Consider the following 25801-nt stretch of genomic DNA (forward strand, 5'->3'; position numbering starts at 1 on the left):
GAAACTTCATAAAGGAAAATGTTTTAAGAAATGGCCCAGAAAAATGTGCCAAATAAATATATAAATACAAATGAACTCCAGTTGTTGTGTTTCAGTGTATTTGATGTGCAAATAATATCTATGATATGGAAGTTATGTCATAGTCTCAAAAGCTGTTCCACACATTTCTACCTTGGCATGGAGACATCCCTTGTTAATACCATTCCCTTCTTCCCTATTACTACTGACTCCATTTTAGGAGCTCATCCTCTTTTCCCTGAACTGTTGAATTCGAAACACTTTTATCAAATTCTACTCATGGCTCAATGATGGTCCCCTGGGAGCTACAGATAAGAGCAGATGGCTACCCAGGTTCTCTAGCAGTTAAGGATTCATTGTTGTCACTGCTGTGACTCAGGTTCTACCCTGGCCTTGGAACTTCCATGGACAACCCCCCTCATACACACAAAACAAACAAAAACAGATGGCTACAGCCTCAAAAGAATTCAGTCAATAGAACTAGAATCAACTACTGATGCTATAAAGTCAGTATAAAAATATACTAAAATATAAAATAAAATAAAAATATAACAAGAGCTATGGAAAAATGGTAGAGAAAATGGCCATTCTGCTTGGAAAAATTTAGAAAAAACTTCACACAGGTTTGAATCAGACCTTAATTATTTTGAATGGGGCCTTAACTATTACAGTAGGCTCCCAACTAGTAGTTGCCAGCATCTGTTATCTTGCCAAATTACCCATTACATTGCTGCAGAAATAGCGTTCTAAAACCAAAATCAACTTATGCCACCTTATCCTCTTAAAAACCCTCTATCACAGTCCACAACCTACAATGGAAAAACTACAAGGAAACTCTTCAGCCTGGAGTCAGGTTTCCACCTACCATCTTGGCCTCATCTGGGATGAAAAGTTGCTGACAGCTCCCAGCTTGTATCCATAACTGGAAATCATCTCAGCTGCAGGCAATTGCCTCGCCCAAGTTCATGCCTCATCCAGGGGATTCTCAGCTGCCAATGATTGACTGATGCCACAATATAAAGGTCTGTCCCAATTGCCTCAGTTTAGCCCACTTGAGTGTGATCTTCCCAGATCCAGCAGCTTTCTGTAGAATCGACCAAGGTCTCAGTGAAGCCGCATCACAGGTTAGTTTCTGTTTCTTTCCCCTCTTTTTCTTTCCAAAGAACCACCCTGTAAATCTTTTGCATGCAACTTTCTATCTCAGAGCCTGTTTCCAGGGAATTTCATTTAAGACAAGGTGCAAAGAGCCATGATTTTAGTGAAAGGCAGTCATGGACCTCAGGCTGTAGAGTCAGCCTGCCGATGCATGAATCCTTTCTAAATGATTCTATTCAGAATTAGTTACTTCTTTCTGCACACATGGTATGTCCTCCATCTTGGCACTTTATAAAGAATTGCTTGGATTACTGTGAGTTGTTAATATATCTGCCTTTCTTGTGGTTATGCCCAATACCTATTTATTTCTCATTGCCTAATAACAGGGTATGTGGTATTTTATTTCTCAACAGATGGTTAGGGATTCAATGACTAAACTTTGGTTTAAGCAAATATTGAAACTGCTGGAAGTAGACTTTATACCAGTTTCCTTGTGCTCTGCCTTTATCACTTCTTTCTGTGGCTCTTTCTGACACCTTGGCATAGGAACCAGGTATCTTCCCTTTATTTTCTCTCATAGAGAAGTTTCCTTTCAAGATAAGGCTGAAATTTTTTATTAAAGGTATACAAGGCCTTTCAAGACCTGAAAAAGCAATTTGTAAATGTTTTTTCTTGACTTAATACTCTTTAACCTGAAAATCTAATCACATAGGATTATTCACTAGATGTTAAATGCCTATACTTTTCTATCTCTGCAGATTAGTTCATACTGATCCTCAATCTGGAATCCTCTCTTCCAAGATTAGGAATCCTCTGTGAAGAACTCAGTTCAAATGGCATCTCTTTCATGAAGCTATCCTTGTGATACCAAAGGGAATTTCTTCCTGTATTCCCATTTTCTTTGTGGCTTTCAACATAGAGTAAATTGCTCACCAAGCACATGTTAGCTGTGCTGCAAAATGTTGCCCACATTTATATGACACGTAATAAAACTCAGGGGAGTTTTATGATTAGTAAATGGGATGATGGCTGCACTTTTCTTGGCCTTTCCTTGGTCCTTCTGTGATGTTCTTCCTATACTTCTATTAGTGCTCTTATCATGAAGCTTAGTCATTGCTTAATTTATGGTCCATCTTCTTCATTAAACTGTCAGCACATGAGGCAGGATCTTCTATCTTTGGTTTTAGAGTGTCTGGCCCATAGTGAAGGCTCATGATTTCCTGGTAAATATCTGTCAGCTCTACCACACTGTGAGCCCACATCATGTGCCTGCTTTCTTCACAGTTGTATCCCCCGACTCTCACTTAATGCTCAGAACATAGACACGCAACACGTTTTTGTCTAAGGGATAAGTAAAGCATATCATTTGTCAATTACCTTATTTTAGGTATTCACATTCAGTTTTTTCTTTTTTAGATGGAAATTACTTAAGTGCAGGAATTATGACTCATTCTTCTTAAAATTTCCTATCCTGAATACCAATTTTGTGGGCTTTTAATACAAAAGTGTTTAATTAAAGAGTTGATTTTTTTCTATATAAAATAAGTATCAATAGTATAAAATCTTAAATAGAAAGAATTAAATTCTGATAAGATTTTAAGACTTAGCAAAATAATAGTTTTGGGCAGAGAAAAAGAAACTCTTAAATATTATCACTTAGTCCTACATGAAGCAGTTAATAGGTAACCAAAACAACTTTCTGAAATGAGACATTTTAATGCTTATTAATAAGTTTCACAATCATACCAAACTAAACTGGCAAGAAGGGAAAAATAGAGGAGAATCACACAATTCATGGTATAATGAAAATCGTATTTTTCTTCTTCTAATTACTTGGGGTTTTTTTTAATGACTTAAGAACTCTGATTTCTCATAAAATTGCAAATAAGAGGTGACTCTTCCCGTTATACTGGCCTCTTTTCTCCCTGCTTGTGGCAAACCCTCTTCCTATGAGACATCGCAACCATATATCATCTCAAAAAGACTATGCAAATATCTGTGGTTGTCTACATCAAAAGAATGAAACAAGCAAGCCAATAATTCAGTTAATTTGGGAAAATTCTGAAATTTGATACAGATTAGAGATAATAACCCATTTACAATATATTTTTTTTTTCAAAAAGTTTTGATAATGTGAGGAACCAGCCCTTATTAGTCCTCTCATTTTGGAAAACAAGGCCCAAAGTTATGTACTTAGCTGTACTAGAAAATTTCATGTTTGCATTTAGCATCTACTACATCAAAGAGGAAAATTCGATGACCATAAAACATCACAAAGGGTGCACATTATCTTGGCCTTTCCTCAGTTCTTTAATGCTCTGTACATAGCTCTACTAGTGTTACCATAATTTTCATAATTTTAGTAAATGTTTATCTCTTTTCCATTAGATGACCAGTTCCTTGAAGACATGAACTGTCTTCTACATTTATGTTTTTATATGTGTTTTCTGAGTGCCTAGTCTATGATAATAACTATTGGATTTTTAAATTTAATTTAATTGAAATAGAGTTGACTTAGAATGGTGTAATTAGTTTCAGGATTCAGCAAAGCAAATCAGTCATACATATAAATATCTCCATTCTTTATTCCCATATACATTCTTACAAACTACTGAGTAGATTTTCCTGTGCTTATACAGCAGGTTCTCTTTAATAATCTATCTTATACAGTAATGTGTATATGTTATTCCCATCCTCCCAATTCTTCCCTCCCCTCAACAATTTCACCTATTGTAACCATAAGATTGGTTTTGAAATCTGTGAATTTGTTTTATAAATAAGTTCAGTTGTACCATTTTATTAGATTCCACCTGTAAGTATCATATGATATTTGTCTTTGTCTGACTTCACTCATGATAATCTCTAGGTTCCTCCATGTTGCTGCAAATGGCATTATTTCATTCTTTTTATGGTTGAGTAATATTCCAATGTATGTTTAATATTCCATTGTAAGTACGTACCACATCTTATTTATCCATTCCACTATTGATGAACATTTAAGTTGCTTCCATGTCTTGGCTGTTATAAATAGTGCTGCAATAAACATTTGGATGCATGTATTTTTTGAATTATGATTTTTCTTCAGCGAGATGCCCAGGGGTGGGATTGCTGGATAATGTGGTAGGCCTATATTTAGTATTTTAAGCAATCTCCATACAGTTCTCCATAGTGGTTGCACCAGTACATATTCCTACTGATAGTGTAGGTCAGTTCCCTTTTCTCCACACCCTCTTCCTGCTGACTTTTTGATGATGGCCATTCTGACCAGTGTGAAATGATACTTCATTGTCATTTTGACTTGCGTTTCTCTAATAATTAGTAATACAGAACATCATTCCCTGTGTTTATTGGCCATGTGTCTTATTTGAAGAAATGCCTATTTCTTCTTCCCATTTTTAATTATTTTTTTATATATAAAAGCTCCATGAGATATTTGTGTATGTTGGATATTAATCCCTTTTTGGCTGTCTTATTTGCAAAGATTTTCTCCCATTCTGTGGGTTGTACTTTTAGTTTTTTAATGATTTCCTTTGCTATGCAAAAGCTTTTACGTTTAATTAGGCCCCACTGGTTTATTTTTGTTTATATTTTCATTATAGGAGGTGGATCAAACAAGATATTGCTGCAACTTGTGTCAAAGTGTGTTCTGCCTATGTTTTCCTCTAGGAGTTGTGTAGTGTCTGGTCTTAATCCATTTTGAGTTTACTTTTGTGTATGGTGTTAGATAATGTTCTAATTTCATTCTTTTACATGTAGCTATTCATTTTTCCAAGCACCAGTTATTTGAATATTGTCTTTCCTTCCACTGTATTTGCCTCCTTTGTCACAGATTATTTGGCCATCATAGGTGCTTGAGTTTATTTCTAGGCTTTCTATTCTGTTCCACTTCTGTGTGAGTACCATACTGTTTTGATGACTATAGCTTTGTAATATAGTCTGAAGTCAGGAAGCCTGATTCCTATGTTTCTGTTTTTCTTTTTCAATATTACTTTGGCTATTCATGGTCTTTTGTGTTTCCAAGCAAATTTTAAAATACTTTGTTCTTGTTCTGTGAAGAATATTGCTGGATACTTGCTTGATAGGGATTTCATTGAATCTATAGATTGCCTTGAGTAGTATAGTCATTTTTACAATACTGATTCTTGTAATCTTTCCTTCTGTTTGTGTCATCTTTGATTTCTTTCATCAGCATCTTACAGTTTTCAGAGTACAGGTCTTTTGTCTTTAGGTTTATTCCTAGGTGTTTTTTGGGGGGGTTTTTTGTTTGTTTGTTTTTAATTGTTTTAAATGGGATTGTTTCCCTGATTCCTCTTTCTGATCTTTCATTGTTAGTATATAGAAATGTAATCTATTTCTGTGTACTAATTTTGTATCCTGCAACTTTGCCAAATTTGTTGATGAGCTCTTAATTTTCTGGTAGTGCCTTTAGGATTTGCTATGTATAGCATCATGTTATCTGCAAACAGTGATGATTTTACTTATTTAACAATTTGGATTCATTTTATTTCTTTTCCTTCTTTAATTGCCTTTGCTAGGACTTCCAAAACTATGTTGGTCAGTGGTGATAGTGGACATCCTTGTTTGTTCCTGATCTTAGCAGAAATGCATTCAGCTTTTCACCATTGAGAATGTTAGCTGTGTGTTTGTCACATTTAGCTTTTATTATTTTGAGGTAGGTTCCCTCTATGCCCACTTTCTGGGGAGTTTTTAACAGAAATTGGTGTTGAATTTTGTCAAAAGCTTTTTCTGCATCTATTGAGATGATCATGTGGTTTTTATTCAGTTTGTTGATGTGTATCACAATGATTGATTTGTGTATGTTAATGAATCCTTGCATTGCTGGCATAAACCCCACTTGATCATGGTGTATTATCCTTTTAATATACAGTTGGATTCAGTTTGCTAATACTTTGTTGAGGATTTTGCATCTATGTTCATCAGTGGTATTTGTCTGCAATTTTCTTTTTTTGTGGTATCTTTGGTTTAGTGTGAGAATGATGGTGGACTCAAAGGATAAGCTTGGGAGTGTTGACTCCTCTGCAATTTTTGGGAAGATTTTCAGAAGAAAATAGATGTTTCCCCTTCTCTGAACTTTTGATAGCAAATTCTATCTGGCCCTGGACTTTGGGGGAGGTTTTTTTAATCAGTTTCAATTTCAGTACTTGTGATTGCTCTATTCATATTTTCTATTTCTTCCTGGTCTGGTCTTGGAAGGTTGTACCTTTATAAGAATATGTCCGTTTCTTCTGGGTTGTCCATTTTATTTGAATATAGTTGCTTATCATAGTCTCTTATGATCCTTTGTATTTCTCTGGTGTCAGTTGTAACTTCTTTTCTAATCTTATTGATTTGGGCCCTCCCCACTTCTTTCTTGATGAGTCTGGCTAAAGGTTTATCGATTTTGTTGATCTTCTTGAAGAACCAAGTTTTGATATCATTGATCTTCTCCATCGTGGTGTTTGTCTCTATTTCATGTATTTCTGCTCTGATCTTTATGACTTATTTTCTTCTACTAAACTTTGGGCTTTGTTCTTCCTTTAGTCACTTTAGGTGTAAGGTTAGGTTATTAGAGATTTTTCTTGTTCCATGAGATAAGATTGTATTGCTATAAATTACTTGTTAATTTAATAAATTAGTAAAATAAGTTCTATAGTATATTACAACATTTAGATCATGAGGACAGACCTTAATTAGTAACTTAATCCATTTTAATTCTGCTAAAGCACTCACGGCTGAATACTCCTAGGCCATCACTATTAAAATAATATTATGTTGTAAAATTACATACACATAAGGCAAAGAAGTATAAATATATGAAGACTAAGTACATAAAGACCCAGTATGCAGGTCTTAGCCCAAAGTGTCCTCTCAGCCCCCAAAGCTATAGTCAGCCTTTGTGAAGAGTCCTTGTTATCAAGTGCAGAAAATTTTAAGGCTGTACAAGTCCATGACATTTTTAGCTCTGATACAGAATATACTCTAATAGTGACCCCATGTAAATCAGAACTATAATATCTGTTTCTGAATTTTAAAGTCATTCAAAAAAGAGATTCTACAAATAAGAACCAGATTATTATTAATCTATGTTTTAATGGGTTTTGTGATGTTTGTGACTTTTTCAATAGGAACTGACCCTCTTGGGTGGTCAGTTTAGTTAAGACTGAGGACTAGGATAGGAATGGTGACTAGAGAGGTCTGAGGGCAGAGGACTAGCATTGTTTACGGAATAATCTATGAATTCTCTAAGCAACATGCATGGATACATTTTTTTTTCCCAAACCCATGGCATATGGAGGTTCCCAGGCTAGGGGTCTAATCCGAGCTATTGCTGCCAGCCTATGCCAGAGCCACAGCAACATAGGGTCCAAGCTGCATCTGCGACCTACACTACAGCTCACGGCAATGCTGGATCCTTAACCCATTTAGTGAGGCCAGGGATTGAACCCAAAACCTCGTGGTTACTACTCAGGTTTGCCAACCACTGAGCCATGACGGGAACTCCATCATTCTTTAACCCTCAAAACAATTCTATGATGTAGGGCACTATTATTGTTCTCATTTTACAGATGAGAAAATGGAAGGACAGAAAGTTCAAGGAACTTGGCCAAGGCAACACAACCGGTAAGTAGCAGAGCCTGGATCCAAGTGCTGACAGGCTTTCATTGCTGGTTTTCTGGTCTGTTTTTTGTTGTTTTTTTTTTTTCCATTTTATATTCTGGGGCTTAGCAGAATGTCTGGCACATAGTCGACACTCAGTGGCTGGAAAAAAAGATGGATGAATGGATCGATAGAAGGAAGTTTTGATGGCAGGTGTATAAACTAGAAAGTTCTATAAAGCATGCTCTCTGTCAAGTTAATAAATATGACTTTGGATTCACAAAATAGTATTTTGATTCACAAAATTATAAGTTAGTCAAAGGCAGGGAAGTTGTCAATATCAAAGAAAGACAGTAAGGATCAGAGTTAGACCAGTAGACTGTAGATTGAAACATCCACAAAAGGTCTTACAATGAAACAAATGTAAAATTCAGCTTTGAATAAGTTGTAGTCAAGATATAGGCAAAAGAACCAGATAAATGTACCAATAAGGTGGGTTTTTTGTTTGTTTGTTTGTTTTTTAAACCAAGAAAGGAAAATCTGTCTGAGATTTATAAGTTTTTTAGATATGTCTTTCTAGGATCACCCTTTTTTTTCCCTCAAACCATAGGCAGAGCAGTTAACCTGGATGCAATAAAGAACAGACAGGGCAAGGAAATAGATGTCTAAAGTCAACTTACTTCACCTACATGATCTTAAAGAGCTGATTTTACAGGTCCTTAAAACAAAAATTTAAAAGAATTTAAAAATTGGTAAGTCTCATCTCATCTCATCATTTAGAAACTGGTATGTTTTTCTTAAATATGAGCTGAATAATACATATTTTATTATGCTCATGAAGTCAAAGAGTTATAAAATTAATTTGGCTAATTATATCCCATGTTCTCATTTGTGTAAGAGAACCACTTTTTTTTAGTTTGTTGTTTCCTTATTATTCATGAGTGATCTGGCTGAGTGACTTCTTCTAAGTTATGGTCAGTTACTGTGTTTAAAGTCTTGCTGTGTAGACACATCATGGTATATGGGTTTTTCACACTGGAAGGAAATTATACAAGTGGAAGTCTGTGACCAAGAATTGAAAAGTTATGTGGCCCAAACCAACAGCTAGAGAGCTGTATAAATTTCCAGAGTGGAAGCAAAAGATAAATGCCAGATTCCAACCACACATGGTTGTGAAAATTTTCAAAGGAAAATTCCAAGAAGCCAAAATTCTACTGTTTCCTTTGTAGTTGTTTGAAAATAAAGCAACCAGCTGGGATCCCTTTATTTGCACATCTGAAAGTATGCAGCAGTGTGGCAAATGGTTTTCTGAAATGAATAAATACGGTCCTTTTTGGAATCATTGAATCATAGATTTTTGAAGAGTTCTTAGGAGGGTATCATCCTATTTTCAAGTGAAATTACACTTCAGCCATTTTAGAGGAAAGAAATTCTGTCTTAAAAGACATCCAGGAAAGTATAAAATACTCCTTTATAAGTATACTCTAAATGTTTCCAGGATGATAACTGCAAGTTCTTGAGTGTCAACTATCATGGATTATGTTAGGCATTCTCATACCTGTGCAACAGTAACTCAAGGATGATATTATCACCATTTTGCAGACTGGGATATAAGTTTTAGAGGGTCTAAGTAATTTGCCTGCTCAAACTTGGCAATTACCAGGGGCCAGAATTCCAAACCAGTTATGTCTGGTTTCCAAGTTGGAGCTTTTCCCACCACATTTCCAGTGATTGTCATTCATTAGGTAGACCCCAAATTCATCATACCACATTTTAGATTATTCTCTCCAATCCACAAAATGGCAGGAGAAAATATATTTTGTTTGTCACTGTCTATATTGGAGATTGGATAATAACATAATCTCATTTGAACATACATACCCTCTGAAGTGTATGCGGATTGAGAGAATTTCTTGCTGTCTGTAATAATGATGGTTTCTAACTGTAGTAATGTAAGATGAGGTTGAGAAGTTTTAATTGTGTAGAAAAAGATAAAAATTTTTCATAGTTACTGTTTCTTTTTAATCTTTTTTTTGTTTTATATATTGAGTGTTTTGGTGAATTGGATTATTCTCATTTCTTTTTTGGGAGGAGTGTAGATTTTCTTTTAATTACAGTATTGCTAATTTAGTGTTGCATCAATTTCTGCTGTATAGCATAGTGATCCAGTCAAACAAATAGTATGAGAAAGAGAATATATCTATATCAAATAACTATATCCAATCTCATACTATCTATATCCAATAGATAACTGTATTCATATATATACTTTCCTGTGCTGTACAGTAGGACCTCATTGCTTATCCATTCTAAATGTAATAGTTTGCATCTACCAACCCCAAACTCCCAGTCCATCCCACTCTTTCCCTTCTCTCCCTTGGAAACCACAAGTCTGCTCTCCATGTCCTCGGGTCTGTTTCTATTTTGTAGATAGGTTCATTTGTACCATATTTTAGATTCCACATTTAAGTAATACCATATGTTATTTTTCTCTTATGACTTACTTCACTTAGTATGAGAATCTCTAGCTGCATCTATGTTGCTGCAAATGGCATTATATTGTCTTTTTATGGCTAAGTAGTATTCCATTGCATATATGTACCACATTTTAATCCATTCACCTGCTGATGGGCATTTAGGTTGCTTCCATGTCTTAGCTACTGTGAATAGTGGTGCTATGACCATAGGGATACATGTATCTTTTTGAATGAAAGTTTTGTTCAGATATAGCCCAAGAGTGGGATTGCTAGATCATACGGTAGTTCTAGATTTATTTTTCTGAGGAACATCCATACTGTTTTCCATAGTGGTTGGAGGATATCCACCCCCCACACACAACTGTACATAAACCCCATCAGTGTTGGGCCTTGCTGTGTGACTTGCTTTATCCAGTGGACTGTAAATGGCCATGACTGTAGTAAAAGTCAAAAATGTGTTTGGTTTGATTTGGCTCCTTGTACTCCTGTGATATGCCATGAAAAGGAAAGGACCAAGGTAACTTCTTCCAAGAAGATTTTGAAGACATGTAGGGCTAAGATCGGTAGATCCACAACCTAAAGCAAATAATAAAATACAATGTTGTGAAGACACTGAATTTTCAGGCTTTTACACAGCATTATTGTGTCAGTGGCTAACCAATGTGTTCATGGTATATTCTAGCTGGTTGAAAAGCTCAAAGACACTGGCACAGAGTTCCCGTCGTGGCTCAGTGATTAACGAATCCGACTAGGAACTGTGAGGTTGCAGGTTCGATCCCTGGCCTCGCTCAGTGGGTTAAGGATCCAGTGTTGCTGTGAGCTGTGGTATAGGTTGCAGATGCGGCTTGGATTCTGCGTGGCTGTGGCTGTGGCATAGGCCGGCAGCTACAGCCTGGGACCCTCCATATGCCATGGGAGCGGCCCTAGAAAAGGCAAAAATGACAAAAAAAAAAAAAAACAAACTGGTACCTCTGGGTAAGACATCAGTAGTGCTATTTATATAAGGAGCCATGGGATTAAAAAATGTTAAAGTTTTGGAAATAACTGATTTTCTTACTCTAGACAACTAAAGAGAAATGAAGGCTTGCACATAAAGAGATGACAGGTGATGGTTTAGAGGGTACTTTGAAGGCCAGATAGGAGTGAATTGTCAGGGGGCTGGAGTCACAGCAGAATCACTAAAATAAAACAAGAAACTGTAGGTACTATATAAAAGAGGAGGGTGGAAGAAGCCACAAGCTATGATAGAGAACTGCACAAGCTACAATTAGAGTCCTCTAATAATCTAGGTAATGAAAAAATTATGGCTCTGATTATATGACGCCCCTTAGGTGTTTTCTCTGGTTGCTGTGGCCAGAGAAAGAAGAAATACACCTAGAATATGAAAAGACACCTGAAGGTACAGAGACTGGCCCCAGCATTGTTTTTAAAGGGAACCTTAGAGATCCATATGCTAATGTCATAGATGGGCAAAATGAATTCAAGGAAGGTAGGCAAGTTGTCCGAATATGTTCAGAATCCTGACACAAAGATAGATTGAGAACCTACTCGGCTGACTACCCAGTCCAGTTCTCCTGTTGGTACTCACAAGCAAGTAGGTGGTACTGTATTACAAGAACATCACAATTCTTCATATCATGTAACTTAGAGTTTGTGTTCTGTTAAATATCATGTTAGTGAATTCAGTTTCCAATGGATATTAATGAAATTCAGGCCGACTGAGCGAGGAGCATATCTGCAATCTTCAAAATCATTAAGTACATTACTAAATTCTTCATTCTCAACTCTTAAACTGTTATCCTGAATAACAAATATTTTAGATGATTATATTTTGTAATATTTGATATATACATAAGAATTCGTATTCATATATCAGGAAGCCCAATGAGGCTTCTTCTCAACCTCTCTGTTATTCTGGATTTTGTGTTTTATCATGCCTTGTTTTTTATGCTTTTATTACATGTGTGTTTGTATATCTGAACATCTACTTCATAGTGCTTGCCTTTGAACTCCACAAAAGTGGTATTATACTGTATCCAATTTTCTACAACTCCTTTTCTATTTCAAAATGGATATATTCAACCATATTCTATGTGTGTATGTGGTTCCTTCATTTTAACCACTGTATACTATTATGTGAATGCATTATAACTTACTAATTCTCTCTGTGGATAGTTTGGTTGTTTCCAGTTATGTTCTGTTACAAATAGCTTTTCTATAAAAAATTACTGTACACTTCTCTTGAGGAACACAAATGAGTTTCTCATGTTTATATATATAAGATTTGCCAAGTTGTAGAACATGCAAAAAAGTATGTTCCAAGTGGTTGCACCACAGCAACATGTGAGAATTCAAAACACCTGAAATCCTCTGGCTTAGGTTTTTGGCAATGTGTGGGTGTTAAGTTGTATCTGATGTGGATTTATTGGCATTTTCCTGATTTCTAGTAAGACAATATACTTTTGAAAGTTTTTCTGTTTTCCTTTGTGAAATGGAAATGCTTTTCTTCTGTGAAATGTCTTGATATCTTTTGACCATTTTACTATTGGGATTTTGTAAATTATTGGTAATCTGTAGCATTTCTTTATCAGTACTCTTTTCCCCCAGCTCTAGAGACAGATGGCAAGAAAGGATCAAGAGAACAAGGATCTTTATTCCTGATGCAAATTCATTTTCAGTTATATTCCCTGAAAATATATTCTTTAGTTTTCGACTTGCTTTCATTCTCTTCATGATGTGGTTTGATGAAAAGGAGTTAATTAATCTTAAAGAAGTTAAATTTATCACTTTCCTTTTTTAGAGATTTTGCATATTTAAAAATCCTTCCAGGAGTTCCCATCATGGCTCAGTAGTAATGAACCTGCCTAGTATCCTTGAGGACATGGGTTTGATCCCTGGCCTTGCTCAGTGGGTTAAGGATCCAGTGTTGCTCTGCAGACATGGTATAGGTCATAGATGAGGCTCATATCTGGTGTTGCTGTGGCTGTGGTATAGGCTGGCAGCTACAGCTCTGTTTCAGCCCCTTGTCTGGGAACTTCCATATGCCATGGGTGTTGGGGGAAAAAAAAAAAGCCTTTCATATTCTGAACTCATAGCAATAGTCAACCTTAGATTATCCACTAAACATTTTAAAGATTACCTTTCCTACTTAAGTTTTTAATCTATTTATAAATGGTTTGATGTATACAAAGTAATCAGTTCCCCTACATACATCTCAGCACCATGTACAGAATATACTTCACTTTTCTCAGTGATCTATAACAACTCTGTCAGATATCAATTTTCTACAAATTGCTGAGTCTGTTTCTAGTCTCTTTACACTGTTCCATTGCTCAGTGTTCCTATCATTGTATTAATACCAGATTCTCTTAATTATCATTACTTTGAAAATGCCTTTTTGTTGAACAAATCTACAATTGCTGTCATCAGAAATACCTTGACTAATATTTGATCCTGCTCTTCTATATATATTTCCAATAAATACAGTGTTCTTAAAAATTTTTAAACGTTTTTATGGCATTGCATTGTACCTAAAGATAAATTTTCAGAAAATTGACACTTTGACTTTGACCTTGGTCTTTCTGTTAGTGGCTTTATCTCTCCTTTGGTTTAGATCTCTTTAATGCCTGTCACAAAAGTTTATAAATGTCTCCACAAAAGCCAGAACTATCCATTTATAGGCTTATCCCTGAATATATTTTTAATTCTATGACAAATAATATACTTCTGTAAATTAATTTTCTATTTTTTAGAAATCCAATTTACCTTTGCACGTAGATCTTACTGTATGTAAGCAGCATTTTAAACTCAAAACTGTAATTGCAATGTATACATGTAAGGATAACCTGATCCCCTTGCTGTACAGTGGGAAAATAAAAAAGAGAAAAAAAAATAAAAAATAAATTCTAATAGAATTCCATTAGGTTTTTCAAGTGGGCAATTACATGATCTGGGGATGATAGTTTTGTTTCTTTGTTCAATATATATATTTATACCTTTTTCTTTTCTTTACCAAATGGCAAAGTTCGTGATGTACCCATAATTGCAAGTGGGCAGGCTATCCACATCTTGAGAGGCCATCCTAGGGGCATAGTATCAAGAGTCAGGTTTAGACAGAAGGGTATATCCATTTTTGTATTTGACTCTAAGCATACAAATCTGCTTGGGAGCTGGATGGCCTATTTCATTATAGGACAGAAACCTTCCAGAGGGGCCTGGATCTCATCTAGATGTTTGCAATTAGAAGAACGAGCTCTAGGAAAATCTCCAAAGATCTACAGTGGTAATTCTCAGCCATGCCTTCCCTGAAGTCTTATACAGAAGCTCTTTAAAACACTAATTCTAGGGGCATTATCTTAGAAAAATTAAATCCTATGGTATGCAGCTCCCATCATGGCTCAGTGGAAACAAATCTGACTAGTATGCATAAGGACACAGGTTCTTCGATCCCTGGCCTTGCTCAGTGGGTTAAAGATCCAGCGTTGCTGTGAGCTGTAGTGTAGGCTAGTGGCTACAGCTCAGATTCGACTCTTAGCCTGGGACCCTCCATGTTCCGTGGGTGTGTCTCCCCCCAAAAAAACCCCAAAACCTCTGGTAGAAATTGCTGTTGTGGCTCAGTGATTAATGAATCCGACAATCCAAGCATTGCCAAGGGCTGTGTTGTAGTCGCAGACATGGCTTGGATCCCACATGGTTGTGGCTCTGGCGTAGGCCAGCAGCAGCTCCAATTGGACCCCTAGTTTGGGAATCTCCATATGCCATGGGTGTGGCACTAAAAAGACAAACAAAAACAAAAAACAACTCTGGTAGTGGGGCCTAGGGATAAGTAATTCTTTCATTTAAACTGAAAAACAAAAACCAGTTCACTCATTTCCCATTTCTCCCACCTTCCATTTCCATCAATTACCAATCTATTCTCTGTATCTATAAGCTTGTTTTTTTGTGTGTGTGTTTTATAGATTATACATAAAAGAGGTCATACAGTATTTGTTTTTCTCTGCTTGACTTATTTCACTTAGCATAATGCCCTCAAGCTTCATCCATACTGTGGCAAGATTTCATTTTTTTACAACTGAATGATATTTCATTGTGAGTATATCTATCACAGCATCTTTATCCACTCATCCATTGATGGACACTTAAGCTGCTTTCCGTATCTTGGCTATTTTAATATTGCAATGAATATGGGGGAACATATATATTTTTGAGTTAGTGTTTTCATTTTCTTTGGAAAAATACCCAGAAGTGGAATTGCTAGATCAATTTGGGTACTTCTAGTTTTAATTCTTTTGAGGAACCTCCCTACAGTTTTCCATAGTGGCTGCACCAATTTATATTCCCATCAACAGTCCGCAAGTGTCTCCTCTTCTCTATATCCTCACCCACACTTTATTCCTTGTCTCTTAGATAATAGCCATTCTGACAGGTGTGAGAGGATACCTCACTGTAGTTTTTATTTGTATATCCCTGATGATGAATGGTCTTGATCATCTTTTCATGTTTCTGTTGGCCATCTGTACATCTTTTTTTGAAAAATGTTTATTCAGAGCTTCTGCCCATGTTATAATCAGATTGTTTGCTTTTCTATTGAGTTATATGAGTTCTTTATATATATTGGATATTAGCCCCTTATCAGATATATTATGTAGAAATATTTTCTCCCAGTTCTGTCAGTTACCTTTTCATTTTGTTGGTGGTTTCCTTTGCCATGCAGGAGCTTTTTAGTTTGATGTAATCAGACTTGTTTATTTTTCCTTTTGTTTTGGTGTTAGATTCAAAAATCATTGCTAAGACCTATGTCAAGAAACTTTTCTTCAAAGAGTTTTATGGTTTCAGGTCTTTCTTTTCATTCAAGGCTTTTTAAAATTAACTTTGAGTTAATATTTATGTATGGTGTGAGATGGTCCAATTTCATTCTTTTGCATGTGGACTCCAATTTTCCCAACATAATTTTTGAAGAAATTGTCCTCGCCTCATTGTGTATTCTTGACCCCTTTGTCATAAATTAATTGATCATATAAGTATAGGTTTATTTCTTTGCTCTCTAATTTGTTCCATTGATCTGTGTGTGTTTTTATGCTAATATATGCAGTCTTAATTACTATTGCTTTTTAATTTAGTTTGAAATTAGAGTATTATCCTTCTAGCTTTGTTCTTCTTTGTGAAGGTTGTCTTAGCTATTTGGGGTCTTTGTAGTTCTATACAAATATGGGGATTGTTCTATTTCTGTGAAAAATGCCATTGGAAGTTTGATAGGGGTTGCATTGAATTGGTAGATTGATTTGGGTCGTATGGTCATTTTTTTTTTTTTTTTTTTTTGTCTTTTTGCTATTTCTTGGGCCACTCCCGCGGCATATGGAGGTTCCCAGGCTAGGGGTCTAATCGGAGCTGTAGCCACCGGCCTACACCAGACCCACAGCAACGAGGGATCCGAGCCGCGTCTGAGAGCTACACCACAGCTCACGGCAACGCCGGACCCTTAACCCACTGAGCAAGGGCAGGGACCGAACCCGCAACCTCATGGTTCCTAGTCGGATTCGTTAACCACTGCGCCATGACGGGAACTCCATGGGTAGTATGGTCATTTTAACAATGAATAAATCTTTAGTCTATGAACATGGAATATCTTTCATTTGTGTCACATTTAATTTTCATCATTAATATCTTATGGGTTTCAATTCAATATACAGGTCTTTGACCTCCTCCATCAAGTTTTTTACAGGTATTTTGTTACAAATGTAAATGGGATTGTTTTTCTTAATTTTTCTTTCTGATAGCTTGTTACTAGTCTAGAAACATGACAGTTTTTTTGTGTATTGTCTTTGTAGCCTGCAAATTTACTGAATTCTCTTACCAATTCTAACAGTTTTTGATGGAATCTTTAGAGTTTTCTACATGTAAATCATGTCATCTGCAAATAGTAACAGTTTTACTTCTTCCTGTCCAATTTGGATGTCTTTTTATTATATGTGTTGCTGAAGCAAGCACTGGATGTCTATTTGCTCTGGCTATGACTTTAAATAGTATGTTGGATAAAAGTTATGTCTTGTCCTGGATCTTGGAGGAAAAGCTTTTAACTTTCACCATTGAGAATGATGTTAGTTACGGGCTTGTCATACACAGCCTTTATTATGTGGAAGTGCATTCCCTCTATACTACTTTAAGAGTTTTTATCATATTTGTCAAAAGCTTTTCTTGCATGCATTGAGATAATCACATGATTTTTATACTTAATTTCATTAATGTAGTATATCACACTGACAGATTTGGAGATGTTGAACCATCCCTGTACCCCTGGAATAAATCCCACTTGATCATGGTGTATGACCTTTTAAATGTATTGAATTTAACTTGTATTTTGTTGAGGACTTTTGCATCTATGTTCATGACGGCTATTGACCTGTAATTTCACATCTATTTCATATCTTACTCTGCCAGCTAGGATCTACATTAAAACCCTGAAAAGAAGTTATAATAAATACTCTTGTCTTGCTCCCAACTTCAGAGATAATGCTTCTGACATTTAACCATTAAGATATGTATTTGATGTAGATTATTGGTAGGTTTTTATAAAAGACTTATTTCTATATTCTTAAATGAGATTGGAATGTACTCTCCTTTCTCATAATGTCCTTTTGTAATTTTGGTATCAAGGTTATACTGACTTCATTAAATGTCTTGGGAATTACCATTCTTTCTAGTCTCTGGAAAAATGAGAATTAATTCCTCTTCTTTGAAACTTTAGTAAAAATGGTCTATAAAACATTTACCGGTTGTTTTCTTTGTGGAAAGATTTGATTATTTATTATAAGAAAATTTAAGCTATTTAAACTATTTACCCTTCATTTGTTTTCAGTATTGTATGTTTTCTGGGAATTCATCTATTTTGTTAGTGCTATCACTTTCTACTAATTTTCCTGTAGAAATCTAATTTTTCCAATTTTTATTGTCTTCAGTTATAAGCTTTTTAAAATGCATATTATTCACAACATCTTTCTTTTTACCTCAATCCCAATCCCATCAAAGATTTGCTCAATAGTCTTTTAAAGAAATCACTTTTGGAGTTCCCATTGTGGCGCAGTGTAAATGACTCCAACTAGGAACCATAAGGTTGCAGGTTCCATCCCTGGCCTTGCTCAGTGGGTTAAGGATAAGCGTTGCTGTGAGCTGTGTAGATTGCAGATGCAGCTCGGATCTGGCATGGCTGTAACTGTGGTAGGCCGGCAGCTGTAGCTCAGATTAGACCCCTAGCCTGGAAACCTCCATATGCCGTGGGCCTGGCCCCCAAAAAGCAAAAAAAAAGAAAGAAATCACTTTTGTCCTTGTTAATTTTTCCATTTTTCTTTACTACAGCCATCATTCTTTTCTTGGCTTTATTTTATTGTTCTTTTTCTTGTTTCGATGTCTCACTCATTCACTTCTAGCCTTCTTTACAAATATTAGCATATTTACACTATATTCCTCTCAATATGTTTTTCTTGTATACCACAGGTGTTAATATGTGATAACCTATCATCCAGTTCTTCATATTTTATTTTTCTTATATCTGAGTTTTTAGAAGTATAATTTTTAATTTCCAAATTTTAATCTGTCAATTTATCTTATTGCAATTTATTATAACCTAATTGGACTAAGATTGGCTGTGTGACAACAATGTGATGTGGTTTGCATGATATCAGGGGTTTTTTGTTTTTGTTTTTAGGAGAGAAGGAAAAGTTTTATTATTGAGTAGGCATTAAACAAGAACGTGATAAAAATCACAGGCAATCTGCTAAATAAATTACAGATACAGAAAAAAGTCCCACCATTTTATATAATTAAGCTGATAAACACATTATATATATGTTCTCAGAACAGTAACTAGTCCTAAAATAGTACTTCATAATACTAATTAAATGCATATTTCACCATAAATTAACCAGGTAACTAGAATAACAGTCCTTGTTAGCTAATTGCCTTTATACATAGAAAAATTAAGTTTGTTAGATCTTTATGATGGGATATAGATTTTTAGCTTGGAGCAGGATGCCTGCAGGACTTAAGCTCCTATTCTCCCACAGAGATAACAGGTTTTTGAAGTTTGTTGAGACTTGGTTTATGGGTTAATTAATAACATGCATGGTAGGTTATTTGAATGCTTTTTGTGTTTTAGAAGAATGTATGTTCTCTAATAATGAGTAAATGATTCCACACATATCTGTTGATTTTAGTTCTTATGTGGCTTAATTCTTAAAAGTTATTATTTTGTCTGACCTTTGACAATAAAGAATATTGAAACTCTTCATAATCGTGATGTGTTTCTTAATTTATCCCTCCATAAATTTCTTGCAAATATATTGACAAACTTATCAGGTGCATGTTGGTTTAGAATTATCATATCTTCCTGTTGAATGAGTTTTTTTTATTATTACTAGAATTTAGTTGATTTACAGTGTTGTGTCAATTTCTGCTATTCAGCATAGTGACCCAGTTATACATTCTCTCTCATACTAGCTTCCTCATACTCTATCCCCAAGAGATTGGATATAGTTTTCTGTACTGTACAGTAGGACTTCATTGCTTATCCATTCTAAATGTAATAGTTTACATCTATCAACCCCAAACTCCAGTTCATCCCACTCTCTCCCCTATCCCCCTTGGCAATCACAAGTCTGTCTCCCTGTCTGTGAGTCTGTTTTTATTTTGGTAGATAGGATTCATTTGTGCCATATTTTAGATTCCACATATAAATGATATCATATGGTACTTGTCTTTCTGACTTCATTTTGTATGAGAATCTCTAGTTCCATCCATGTTGTTGCAAATGGCATTATTTTGTTCTTTTTTTGTCTTAGTAGTATTCTCTTGTATATATGTACTACATCTTAATCCATTCATTTGTCAATGGACATTTATGTTGCTTCCATGTCTTGGCTATGGTGAACAGTGCTGCAGTGAATATATGGGTGCCTGTATCTTTTTGAGTGAAAGTTTTGTGTGGATATATGCCCAGGAGTGGGATTTCTGAGTCATATGGTAGTTCTGTATTTAGTTTTCTGAGGAACTCCATACTGTTTTCCATAGTAGTTGTACCAATTTACATTTCTACCAACAGTGTAGGAGGGATCCCTTTTCTCCACACCCTCTCCAGCATTTGCTATTTGTAGACTTATTAATGATAGCCATTCTGACCAGTGTGAGGTGGTACCACATTGTAGTTCTGATTTGTGAGGTTTTTGTAAATTAAGCTTTTTTTTTTCTTCATTTGCTATCCATGTATATTTAGTTTCTTTTTTAATAGTTATTTCCCAATACAATTTTTTTCTACATGTAAATTAAGCTTTTTTAATGTTATGTTATCGCCTTTTCTACCTCTACTTATGCTTTTGACTTTTAAGTATATTTCATGTTTATTATATAATTGCATCATTTCTTAACATGCTTTCATTTCTCACTTTCCCAATTTACATTTTAGATGGTTCTCTTAGCTGCTTATTCTTGGATTTAACTTTTAAACCTGTCTCATAACTCTATTTATTGTGATTATTGGATACATTTATTGCTGTCTTTGTATACTGTCATATATTTTCTATGCTATTTCTTCTCTCTTGCCTTTTTTGAACTGATTGAGTACTTTCTTTTCATATTTTGTTCTACTGTTTTGGAAGTTGTATTTTCTATTTTTTGATGGTTATTTTTGAAATATTACCATGTAAAAGTTTAATATTTTAACCTGCCACATGAATAATATAAGAACAATATACCATTTCAATAAAACTAATTCCAACCTACTTGCTCATATTTCAGTTCTTTTCCATTTTAATCTCAAACAGCTTGACATTTTCATTATTTTGTAAAATATTTGTTAATTCCTTTGCTGTTTCTTTGTGCATGTACAATTTCTATTTAAAATTACTTTCTTGGAGTTCCTTTCGTGGCTCAGTGGTTAACGAATCCGACTAGGAACCATGAGGTTACGGGTTCAATCCCTGGCCTTGCTCAGTGGGTTAAGGATTTGGCGTGGCCGTGAGCTGCGATGTAGGTTGCAGACGCAGTTCGGATCTGGCATTGCTGTGGCTCTGGCATAGGCCTGTGGCTACAGCTCCAATTCAACACCTAGCCTGGGAATCTCCATATGCCGTGGGAGCAGCCCAAGAAATGGCAAAAAAATAAATAAATAAAAATAAATAAAATTACTTTATGAAAAAAAAAAAACATTTTGGAAGACATTTCCTTGCATTCACAGCTCTAAGTTGAAGGTCATTTTTCTCAGCACATTGAAGATACTGTTCTACAGTCTTCTGATTTTAATATTGCTCTTGAGACATCTGGTGCCTGAATAATTGTTCCCTCTGAGGTGATTCCCCACTCCTTTTGGCTGCTAAAAGTAGATCCTATATTTGAGGATATTATTTTCTTTTTTTGGGTGGGCACACCCAGGACATATGGAAGTTCTCAGGTAAGGGTTCAAATCAGAGCTGTAGCTGCCAGCCTTAACCTACTGAGCGATGCTAGGGATTGGACCCACATCCTCATGAATACTAGCCTGGTTCATTACTGCTAAGCCACGGTAGGAACTCATAATTTAATAAATTAGAACATTATAAAATCTCTCAAATACTAATGACACGAGAATTTATCGAGGTATGTTGTATATGTGGGAGGGTCATAAAATGATGTGTTGACAGGGTCCTTAAGCATTTGGGGAGGATGGAAACAGTCTATTTTCCTGTGGCTAAAATTCTATTTAAGTTGTGTTTTCCACATAATTTTGTGTAGCTGAATCTTTATTTTCATTCAGATACCTTGAATGTCATTGTTCAAAAAGGCCTTTCCTAACTGCTCCATCTGGAAAAATTATTCATTGATCATTCATCACCATATCACCTTAATTTAATTCTCTGTATAGTACTCACTACTACTTGATATTTTCTATGTTTGCTTTTTTTTTTTTTTTTTGCCATTCTTGTGGCATATGGAAGTTCCCACCAGTGATCAAATCTGCACCATAGCAATGACAACTCCAGATTCTTAACTCACTGAGCCACAAGGGAACTCCTGCTATCTGTCTTTTTCACACTAAAACATATGACCCATGAGGGCAAAATCTGTTATTGATCACTGCAGCCCCATAGTTTAGGAAGGTTAGGGACATGAGTTGTCAACAAATGTGTTAAATTACTGAATAATATACATGTAAAAATGTGTATATATTCTTGAAATATATAATACTTATCTACCACAATTAGTACCTGTTAATAATTTGTTCATCAAAATGAATGAACCCTTTAATTATGGTCTAAGATAAGTTTTAGCAGCCAGAAGGTGAAAAAGATAGGAAAATATAAACAACACCAATGAATAAATGGAAGATCACAAAGTGGGAAAAACTAAAGACAAAACTTACCCAGATTCCTCTCATGAATCTTTAATCTTTGCTAGGAAAATAAAGCCTTGCTGAGCACAAGTTGTTCGGAAACTAGAAGTTCACACCTTTTAATTTTATATAGAATTCTGTCTCCTAATTTCTCACAGTATTTATCATTATAGTTGCTCTAGTTCTTTAAATACAATAGATACTTAAAGTGCTCTAATTCTTTAAATACAGCTAATAATTTTTATTTAATACTTAGTTACTTTATCACTATACTAAATCATTAATTCTCAGAGGTGGGATGTGTGGCAAATGAGAAGCGAACCAGTGCTAGAAACCATTACTCTAGCTTGAGGGTAGCAAATATGTTAGTGTTACTACCACTGCTACCCATGGAGTCATAACTAATCAATTAGGCACTCCATTCTGAGCAGTTTTTCACAATGCAATGGATAATGGCACCAGAGACAAATTCTACTTGTCATGTCTGTTAAATCTAAACCGTATCACTGTAACTTCAGGCAGGTTAGCCATGTGTATAAGGAGTTAACATATTAGACTGATCCTGATTATATTGGTAAAGACTTCATTTTTTCCTGAAAAGTATTAATTATAATCATTAATCCCACCCCCAAAACTGATACAAAAATTTAGGGAAAATGAATACCCTTTAACCTATCAGACCCTGTACCAAATAGAAAATAAGCCATCTTGAGGGTAAGGAAAATTGACTTTTACAGATATATATTTTATGAATACATATTAGAGATGTAAAGGAGGGACAAATAGAAGTGAACTACAGTACATAAAACTTTCTTCTTGCCCAAGACCAAGGCCTGCAGGATAGAAATTTTTTGCAGTGACATGGAGATAACTGAAAAACTTTATGTATAAAACTACCCTTCTTTGAGGCTAGAAATAAAGTGTAACACAAGCTAAAGGGATATTTACCTCCACTTCAGAGCATAAATACTCATGTAGCATAATAAAAGATATCACTGAAGTGACCACTGAGATATGGAGCTCATTTTGATAGCTCACCGTGGCAGCCAGCATTTGGGCTGGAAGAAAATCACATCACAAAATCACCTGCAGCAAATCATATCTATCTGATGAGCATCAGAATCAGCTGAGAAGGCGATTACTCAACGCAGGAGGAAAAGAGCAGTTGTAGCCCTCTAAGTGCTCATGAGAGAGTACCCCAGGGACTTACTAAACCAGCAGAGGCGGATTTGAAAGAGAAATGGATTCCACAGATTCTGCCACTTCCTTCTGGTCTTTGTGACCCTATTTTTCCTTCAGGCTGGGAGGCCTTGGCAAATAGCTGTTACATTCATGTTTTAAGAACATCTACTCTTTTAATAATACATAATGATTCAAACAGCTGGAGTTCCTTCCTCAATAAAAGCCACACTTGTTTTGTGTCTCTTCTTCCTTTACTAATTGTCTCATTATTGATGAGAAGCATCACTAGTGCACGAAAAAAAGGCTTCATCCATCCTGCAGCTGTGTGCATTATCTCTGTTCTCATGGATGGTTGTTAACCAAGAGGGCAGGCCTACAGACCACAGAACTTATTTCACTAAACTCTGAACTATTCAACTTTGATTTTTGGAAAAGATAATTCTTTATTAATATGATAAACCTAAATTAAACTTTTCCCAGTTTTATTGAGATATCATTGACATGCACAACTGCATAAGTTTAAGGTGTAAAGTATAGTGATTTAATTTATGTAGGTTGTGAAATAATTGCCACAATAAATGTAGTTAATATCCATGATCTCGATAGCAAAAAAGAGTTTTTTCGCTATGGTTGAGAATTGTTGGGATCTTCTCTTACTACCACTGTATGGTATATTGGAAGACTGTTCAAACTGTAGTCATCTTGTTCTATCCCTAGTACGTACTTGTAGCTGGAAGTTTGTAGCATTTGACCCCTTTTATCCAATTCTCCCCTTCCTCCAATTCCTACCTCTAATAACCATAAATCTGATCTTCTGATCTTTTTTTCTATCAGTTTGGGGGATTTTTTTGTACATTTTTTTAGATTCCACATATGTGAGATTATACAGTGTGTCTTTCTCTTTCTGACTTATTTCACTTATAATACCTTAAGTCCATCCATGTTTTTACAAACAGCAGGATTTTATTCTCTTCAATGGCTGAATAATAATCTATCACATATATAAAATTTACATATATGTACATTTTACATACATACATACATATATATACACACACACATACACACATACATACACTTACACCACAACTTCTTCATCCACTTATCTGTCAGTGGTCACTTAAGTTGTTTCTATACCTTGACTATTATCAAGAATGCTGGAGTTCCCGTCGTGGCGCAGTGGTTAATGAATCTGACTAGGAACCATGAGGTTGCGGGTTCGGTCCCTGCCCTTGCTCAGTGGGTTAACGATCCGGCGTTGCCGTGAGCTGTGGTGTAGGTTGCAGACGCCTCGGATCCCACGTTGCTGTGGCTCTGGCATAGGCCGGTGGCTACAGCTCCGATTTGACCCCTAGCCTGGGAACCTCCATATGCCGCGGGAGCGGCCCAAGAAATAGCAACAACAACAAAAAGACAAAAGACAAAAAAAAAAAAAAAAAAAAGACTATAAAAAAAAAAAAAAAAGAATGCTGCTATATGGAGTTCCCATCGTGGCGCAGTGGTTAACGAATCCGACTAGAAACCATGAGGTTGCGGGTTTGGCCCCTGCCCTTGCTCAGTGGATTAAGTATCCAGCATTGCTGTGAGCTGTGGTGTAGGTTGCAGACGCGGCTCGGATCCCGCGTTGCTGTGGCTCTGGCGTAGGCCAGTGGCTACAGCTCCGAATGGACCCCTAGCCTGGGAACCTCCATATGCCGTGGGAGCGGCCCAAAGAAATAACAAAAAGACAAAAAAAAAAAAAAGAATGCTGCTATAAACATGGGGGTGGCAGATATCTTTTCAACATAGAATTTTCATTTCCTTTGGATATATTCTCAGAAATGGAATTGCTAGAACATATGGTAATTCTATTTTAATTTTTTTTTTTAAGAATCTCCGTACTGTTTTCCATAGTGGATGTACCAGTTTACATTCCCACCAACAATACACAGGCTTCCCTTTTCTCCACATCCTCACCAACACTTGTTATCCTGTCTTTATAATTATGGCCACTCTGTCCTGAGGTGATAGCTCATTGTGGTTTTTGATTTGCATTTCCCTATGATTTGTGATTTTGAGCACCTTTTTGTGTACTGTA

At 35.7% G+C, this 25801-nt stretch overlaps 1 long non-coding RNA gene across 5 annotated transcripts in view; it reads left to right on the forward strand.

The window, feature by feature from the left end:
• The first annotated feature begins 1063 nt into the window (after positions 1-1063).
• LOC102160880 (uncharacterized) overlaps positions 1064-25801 on the forward strand; it is an 83513-nt gene continuing 58775 nt past the window's right edge. For all 5 annotated transcript variants that reach the window (XR_014843668.1, XR_014843669.1, XR_014843670.1 and 2 more), the window contains exons 1-2: positions 1064-1142; positions 7680-7734. This is a non-coding gene — a long non-coding RNA (uncharacterized LOC102160880). The remainder of the gene's footprint in view (positions 1143-7679; positions 7735-25801) is intronic.

The sequence above is a fragment of the Sus scrofa genome, chromosome 4, assembly GCF_054392235.1.
Source record: "Sus scrofa isolate SSC_HxYL_T2T_F1_AM1 chromosome 4, Sscrofa_HxYL_maternal_Yorkshire_Landrace_v2.0, whole genome shotgun sequence".
Lineage (NCBI taxonomy): Eukaryota > Metazoa > Chordata > Mammalia > Artiodactyla > Suidae > Sus > Sus scrofa.